Source organism: Alosa alosa, chromosome 1, assembly GCF_017589495.1.
Source record: "Alosa alosa isolate M-15738 ecotype Scorff River chromosome 1, AALO_Geno_1.1, whole genome shotgun sequence".
Taxonomy (NCBI): Eukaryota; Metazoa; Chordata; class Actinopteri; order Clupeiformes; family Clupeidae; genus Alosa; species Alosa alosa.
Window position 1 is genome coordinate 2,777,667 of NC_063189.1, and position 7,103 is coordinate 2,784,769.

The following is a 7,103-nucleotide window of genomic DNA, read 5'->3' on the forward strand; positions in this document are numbered from 1 at the left end:
ATCACACAAACACACCTCTGCCCCCCCTCCCCTCCACACACACACACACACACACACACACACCCTCTCTGTAACACACGCCTGTACACACCCTTCCTTGTAAAAACAGAGTGCACCCAGCCAACATCAAAGCAGCCATGCTAGCGTAACATAGCGCTAGTTCCAGTTCACTAAAGCAGCCATGCTAGCGTAGCGTAGTGCTAGTTCCAGTTCACTACAGCAGCCATGCTAGCGTAGCGTAGTGCTAGTTCCAGTTCACTACAGCAGAGGAGTACGCACCCCTGGGCAACGCAAATAGTCTCTGCTGTTTTTAGAGTGTTTCCAGCAAACACACAGGGCTCTGGGAGAAATATTTGCTCTGTAAAGGTGCGCAAATACAACATTTTGCAAATATATATATATATGTATATATATATATTTATGTATATGTATATATATAATGTTTACATGGGATGCTACTTTGAAGGGTACAGGAAGAGTTTGACAAATTTCAGGTATGAATGTTTTCCATGATTTTTTTTTTTTTTTTTTTTAACGCCACTACAAATGTATTTAATTCTTCTCTCAATCAGCCATTGTCGTAGTTTACAATTCAGTGGGAGTCTTTTCTTATTTTATTTGTTTCACTGGTTGATTTATTTTAAGGAAGTCCTGCGGGATTGATGACGATGTGAAGTGAAGGCCAGAGTAGAGCGATAGAAAGTGAAGTAAGAAGGGATGGAATGCGGACGTTGACGTTTGGGATTTTTAATGTTTGCTAAAAATCGGTGAGGTTATAAGTGACGTGGGGCTATCAGTATGTTGTCTCGGTGTGAGGGTAAGTGAGGGGTCAGTTGGTCAGGAGAGATTTCTGGGGAAAGTGTGAGGTGGCACTCAGTGAAAGTAAATGGAATCAGGTCATTGGTGTTGTGTTCTTAAGCTACTTGTCCTTCCACCATTTTGTTTTTAACAGTTTGCATATGGGTTCCGTCAAACTGGATCGAGCTCTTTGGATATTCTGCAGTGAACAGGTGGTCATGCAGCCCTTCCCTAGCGGAGCTAGTGGTCATCGTTTGAGCTGCCTCCCTCCGCGTTAGAGTTGTAATATCCACACAGGGCTTTCAGATGTGTGTGTGAGTGTGTTTGGGTGTGTTACAGGTTCAAGTGACATAATGTCAGTGTACTTGGGGCATATGGAGCTCTGTATATTTTTGCTTTAATTGACCTGAGGTCAGAAATAGTGTTTTTTATCTTTTAAAAACAAACAGTGAATTGCACACATGAACTGACAGAAAGACAGAGCGAGGTTTATGCTGATTTTCACAGGGTGTCAGACCGAGAGGACTCTACTCGCCCATCCTGCGTCCAAGCTCTATTCCGCAGAGCTGTCGTTCACTGTGGGAAAGATTTTCTTTAGTGATTATCTCCATCTGGTGGCCAAAAGTGGTAGTACAGTACTTCTGCACACTATGATAGGTAGTTGTTCTTTTTATTTTTTTAATTTTAGACAAAACGAAGCTAGTCGTGTGGCTAGTCGTGTCCTGTATACTGGTTTCCAGTTGCGTCTTAATTTAAGTCGTTAGTTATTTGTGTTTGTGCTATTTGATGGATTTTAATCAGTGTCGATGCGATGATAATGAATAAGCTCTGCATCAGCAGGTTATCTGCCACTGTGGTTTTTCACACTTGAAGATCCTTTGTATCTTCTGTTCAAAAAGGGGCTCAGATTTGTTTAAATCTAAAAGCTTTTTTTGTTTTTATTTCAAATTTGTTTGAATATGTCAAGGGCCGTTTCAAGCCCTTTTTAAATGAGGGTTGAATTTTTTTTTTTCTTGTTCATTTGTTTTAGCGCTTTAAAAGTTATTGTTTTTTTTTGTGTGTGTTTTGTTTTGTTTCTGTAGACCGTCTCTCGGGGACGAGGTGGGGTGGAGGGGGACTGGTGTAAACCAGACTCACATAGAGGATAGTTCCGGAACAAATCTAGCCCTGATGCTGGCCAGAACCAGCCACCAGAGGAGACAGACAGACACACACACACACACACACACAAAGAGCAAGGCTCTCTTCCAGAACCATGCTATCTGTCATGCAATGCAGAGCGATCCTCAGAGTGTGACGGCTCTAAGATGGTCGAGGTCAGTGTCCGCCCCCTCTCCCCTGGTGGTGATGACCCCGCTGGTGCCCCCTGGCGTAGAGACTCCCTCTAGTGCGCAACATGCGTAATGGCGGCGCGCAGCAGTGCAGCGGCTTCTCCAGCTCCCGGTGTAACTGGGAAAAACCAAATACTGTCTCTAGTGACCCCTCTGCTGTGACCCCTCTGCTGTGACCCCTCCGCTTGGTGCCCCCTCTGCTGTGACCCCTCTGCTGTGACCCCTCTGCTGTGACCCCTCCCGCTTGGGTGCCCCCTCTGCTGTGGACCCCTCTGCTTGGTGCCCCCTCTGCTTGGTGACCCCTCTGCTGTGACCCCTCTGCTGTGACCCCTCCGCTTGGTGCCCCCTCTGCTGTGACCCCTCTGCTGTGACCCCTCTGCTTGGTGACCCCTCTGCTTGGTGCCCCCTCTGCTGTGACCCCTCTGCTTGGTGCCCCCTCTGCTTGGTGCCCCCTCTGCTTGGTGACCCCTCTGCTGTGACCCCTCTGCTGTGACCCCTCTGCTTGGTGCCCCCTCTGCTTGGTGACCCCTCTGCTTGGTGCCTGTTCAAAGACGCCCCCCTGAAACCATCCATGCTTGGGTGAAATTGCCCAAATGGATTCCTTCTTACAGCGTGCCCTGGCCTCTTGTCAGAGCTGACAGAGGGAGACGGGACGAGTTAACGAGCAGAAAAGATGAGTGCAGAACGCCTTGCCTCCTCTATGCCCAGTAAGATGAGTGCAGAACGCCTCCTCTTCTCTCCTCTCCTCTCCTCTACACAGAGTATTAAAAGGGAGGCAGGGAGAGAGAGCGATTGTGTGTTATGCACAGTGACAGGTCTATCCATGTTTGGGTGAAATTGCCCAAATGGATTCCTTGTGTTTTGAGCCGGTGTGAGGGCTTGTGTGTGTGTGTGTGTGTGTGTGTGTGTGCATGTGTGTGTGTGTGTGTTTAGTGAATCGTTGTGGCGCCACGTCCGAGTGGTCTGTCACAGCTAGGTGATTTGCCTTTAGCTCAAAGAGGAGAGAGAGAGTGTGTGTGTGTGTGTCTCCAAGGAGACAATGGGTCACTCCTGTCCGAGTGAGTCTTCTGCCGCCTTCCTGTGCATGCCCAGCCTTAAGCAGGAGTGTGACTTTAAGCGTTGCGTTAAAAGCAGGAGTTTGACTTTAAGCATTGCATTAAAAGCAGGATTGTTACTTTAAGCATTGCGTTAAAAGCAGGAGTGTGACTTTAAGCATTGCGTTAAAAGCATGTCAGCTAATGTTTTGGCATAGCTATGGAACCATTGCCTGGCTTCATGTGTCATTATAACAGGTGCCTCTTTGTCTGAGATTTTATAAACTTTTATAAACTTACACAGACGTTGAAGCCCCATCTCACTGCCATTTGAATAGATATTATTAGCTCATTCAAATAATTATTTATTCTTGTTTTTTTCTATTAATGTTTCAGAGATGACTATTGTATTCGTTAGGTGTATTATTTAAGATACCATATATATTAACTTGCTATGGCTGGTAACCATATGTACATCTCAAATATCAACATAGTTATTTTTGTTTTATTTTGAACTATAATCTCCATGTGTATTTGATAGTTTTGAAAGATAGACATATCAGTCGTTTCTCTCAGACTTCTTTCCTTTGCTGATGATGAGACACTTCAGTAGTAGTCCTCAGTGCCTATGGTAAGTGTGGAGGGAGTAGTTTGTTTGGCTTGTTGTGATGGGAGAGCTCCTGGTCAGCTCCTGGTCAGTGCAGTCAGGTGACCGAGTGCCTGAGGTACTCACACAGAGCTACAGGTCACCGAAAGCTGTTGTTGTTATTGTTGTTTTCATTGTTTTATTTTTTTTTTCCAAATGTCAAAAACACTTTCTACATGGAACCATGTCACCTCAGCGAAACTGAATAAAAAACTACCAGACAAAGCAAACGCATGGCGATGAGCAACAGACACAAAGTATCACGTAGACCGCGTGTCTCTGGCGAACGCTTGGACACGATGAGGGACACGCAGAGACAGAGACCGCTCTGTGTGCTCTGCACTGCGCTATTCTCCCAGACGCAAAAAAATCCCAGACAGGAGAAACAGGCCCTGGCCCGGCCACACCATGCCAATCCACATGTCTGCCACCAGGGGGCGCCAGATGGACCCATGGGATGAGATTTGGGCCCCCACCCCCCGTGTCCAGGGACTCTCATGGTGTGTGCCATCTATACTCGTCTTGGCCAAAGTCCTTTTTGGGAACGTGCTAGAGGCACATCAGAGTCAGAGACGCTCTGGAGGCGCTGGCTGTTGGAGAGATGAGGTGTTGGTATAAGAGCTCAGATGGAGTTTTGGTATGAGAGCTCAGATGGGGTGTTGGTATGAGAGCTCAGATGGGGTTTTGGTATGAGAGCTCAGATGGGGTGTTGGTATGAGAGCTCAGATGGGGTGTTGGAATGAGAGCTCAGATGAGATGTTGGAATGAGAGCTCAGCCTCCAGTGGACGCGAAGCTGGCACGTCTCCTTTAAGTGCAAACAGCTGATAACATAGGTCACCTGTGCAGAGTGGACGCTGCAAACCCACAGTATTACTGTTTAGATGCTACCTTGATATTCCAAAAAAAATGATATATACTATTTAATTTAGTGTAAATGAAGCCTTTTTTTTACAGTTTCTTTAGTTTGTTTTGTTTTTTCAAGAATCTGCATGTTAGTCCTATTGCATTGTCTATGTGATGAGATGTGTTTTCTTTTGTTTTTCAGTTTTGTTTTATAAACTCATGCATCCATACTGTAATGGCCCTGCCGCTTTACTGTGCCGCTCCTTGGATTTTTCTATTTTTTTTTGTTTTTTTGTTATTCTCAAGAGCCGATGTCCTGTATTGACTGCAGGCTTACATATATATAAATATATATTTTAAAAAGAATATCTTACGTTTAAAAAAAAAAACACCAAAAATGTACTAAAAAGAATGGGAAAAAGACAAAAAATATGTAATTTATATTTTAGAAATGCATGCAAGAGGCTGGGAAGTCATACTTAGGATAACAAATGGCAGTGCCTTTTTTGTACTCTGACATTTACCCAAAATGTAAATGGTTTTATATGGACTTTAAAGTGTAATAATATTTCAGAGGAAAGCAACTACAGATGTGTTTGGCGGCTGGCTGGCGAATGGTGACATCATTACAAACCACAAACATTATTGGTTCAGAGACAGCATACTCTCCTGCTGGGGTTGCAGACAGACGAGACACAACAGCTTTACTTGTTTTCGTGCCGGTCCCAGCGATGTCAGCTTCTTGGGCTCCAGTACTCTGTAGGTACTTTCAATGCTGATATGAAGTAAAGAGATACACCTGACTGTACAACAAACAAACAGATGTATATATAAATATATATTATATATATTTGTCTATGTGTGTGTGACTATGTGTTGGTGTGTGTGTGTGTGTGAGAGTATGGATTGTGTCTTCTGTAAGTGTATACATATGTCCTATGTCCTCAGAAAACAAAAATACCAGTAATGCTGCGCCCACTATTTTCCTCTTTTTTTCTTCTTTCCTCTAAGGATGACTTAAACGCACGTACAGTAGGGTGTCATGAGTCCTGGGGGCAGGGAGTCCAAGTCTGTACTTAAACGCACATACAGTAGGGTGTCATGAGTCCTGGGGGCAGGGAGTCCAAGTCTGTACTTCGCTTATGACTCTGGGATCCCGTACAGTGCAGTAGTTCACAGATCTGGACTGATCCGTTTCTACTGACTCTCCATTGAAGGCTCTCCCTGCTAGAGCTCTCGTGGAGTGGGAACCCCTCGACACACCTACACCGTGTCATGTCCAGTCCCACGGGCAGACGGGATGATTCAGTGACGACCGATTCAGCTGCTGAAGTCCATTAGAATCCGTGGAATTCAGCAACTAAACGTCTGATTGTATTATCACATTAACCTGTCCAGAGATCCCAAACGCGTACACTACATACATATATATACCCATGGTTCATATACGCCGCGTATCTTCAGTGGAGACTCCATTCATGCGTTGTGTGCATTAGAATGTGTGTGTGTGTGTGTGTGTGTGTTATGTTGTGAGACAGAACGTTGTGTACTGTGTGTACAACTGATGGGAGAGACGTGGTGTGTAATCTGTCGGGGAGCTGTCATGATTTTGAATGTCCTTTTTTGTTTGTCGTTTGTTTGTTGTTGTTGTTCTATGGGGTCTGTGTTACATGCTTGATGTCTTTGTAATAACCACAGACAAAAAAGTATTAAAGAGTAACTTTGGAAAAAGAGATCTTCTGTGCCTTTTTTGTTGGTTTTAATTTGCTGTCGAACAGCCAAAGAGCATGACAAGAACCCACCACCTCCTCTGTCTGTTAACCAATCAGAGTGGCCAATACCACAACCAGCCAATGAGAAGAGATTCTTATTTCCAAAAGACAGCCCACAAGTGTGCTAGACAAAGAATGCTGAGTCACTGAAGTCAAAATAGTTTTTTTTTTTTTTTTCAGTTTTCATTGGACCACCCCTTATGTTGTGTCTGCAGGTTTATTCTGTAGTAGTGGAACATTTAAGCAGGAAAAGCAGTAGAATGGTTATGGACTGTTTCTTTTCTTTTTTGATGCAACCAGCATGGATATTAAATAAATAAAATAATTGTAAAAAGTATATCATTAAAGTAAATAGTGTTCACTTGAATGTTGTCATCATATATGGATTTAATATCTTTTCAAAGTAAAGTTACCAGACAGGTAAGAGATAACGTCAAAAATGACATAGATTTCCCAAGGCTGGGATGAGAACTGTCACAATCCTCATTTTAAAAGGCCGCATGAAGAGAAGTGGAGGAAGCCTACCGGCCCTCGCCGCCCGTTTGACTGCGCTTCACGAAGACGGTCAAGAACACTCCAAACATCTGGACAGAGAAGAGCTACACTCTGTACACTTCATAACGCACGTACATCACCACTTTAAAGATTAAAGACATTTCAAAACTGACCGAGATCATC

At 44.2% G+C, this 7,103-nt stretch overlaps 1 protein-coding gene across 1 annotated transcript in view; it reads left to right on the forward strand.

Moving 5' to 3' along the window:
• Positions 1-6,384, forward strand: part of samd4a (sterile alpha motif domain containing 4A) — a 68,485-nt gene extending 62,101 nt beyond the window's left edge. Inside the window, 1 exon segment of the mRNA XM_048237975.1 lies at positions 1-6,384. This exon segment is cut by the window's left edge and continues 668 nt beyond it. The gene's annotated coding sequence lies outside the window, so the exon portion shown is untranslated.
• Positions 6,385-7,103: the final 719 nt, after the last annotated feature.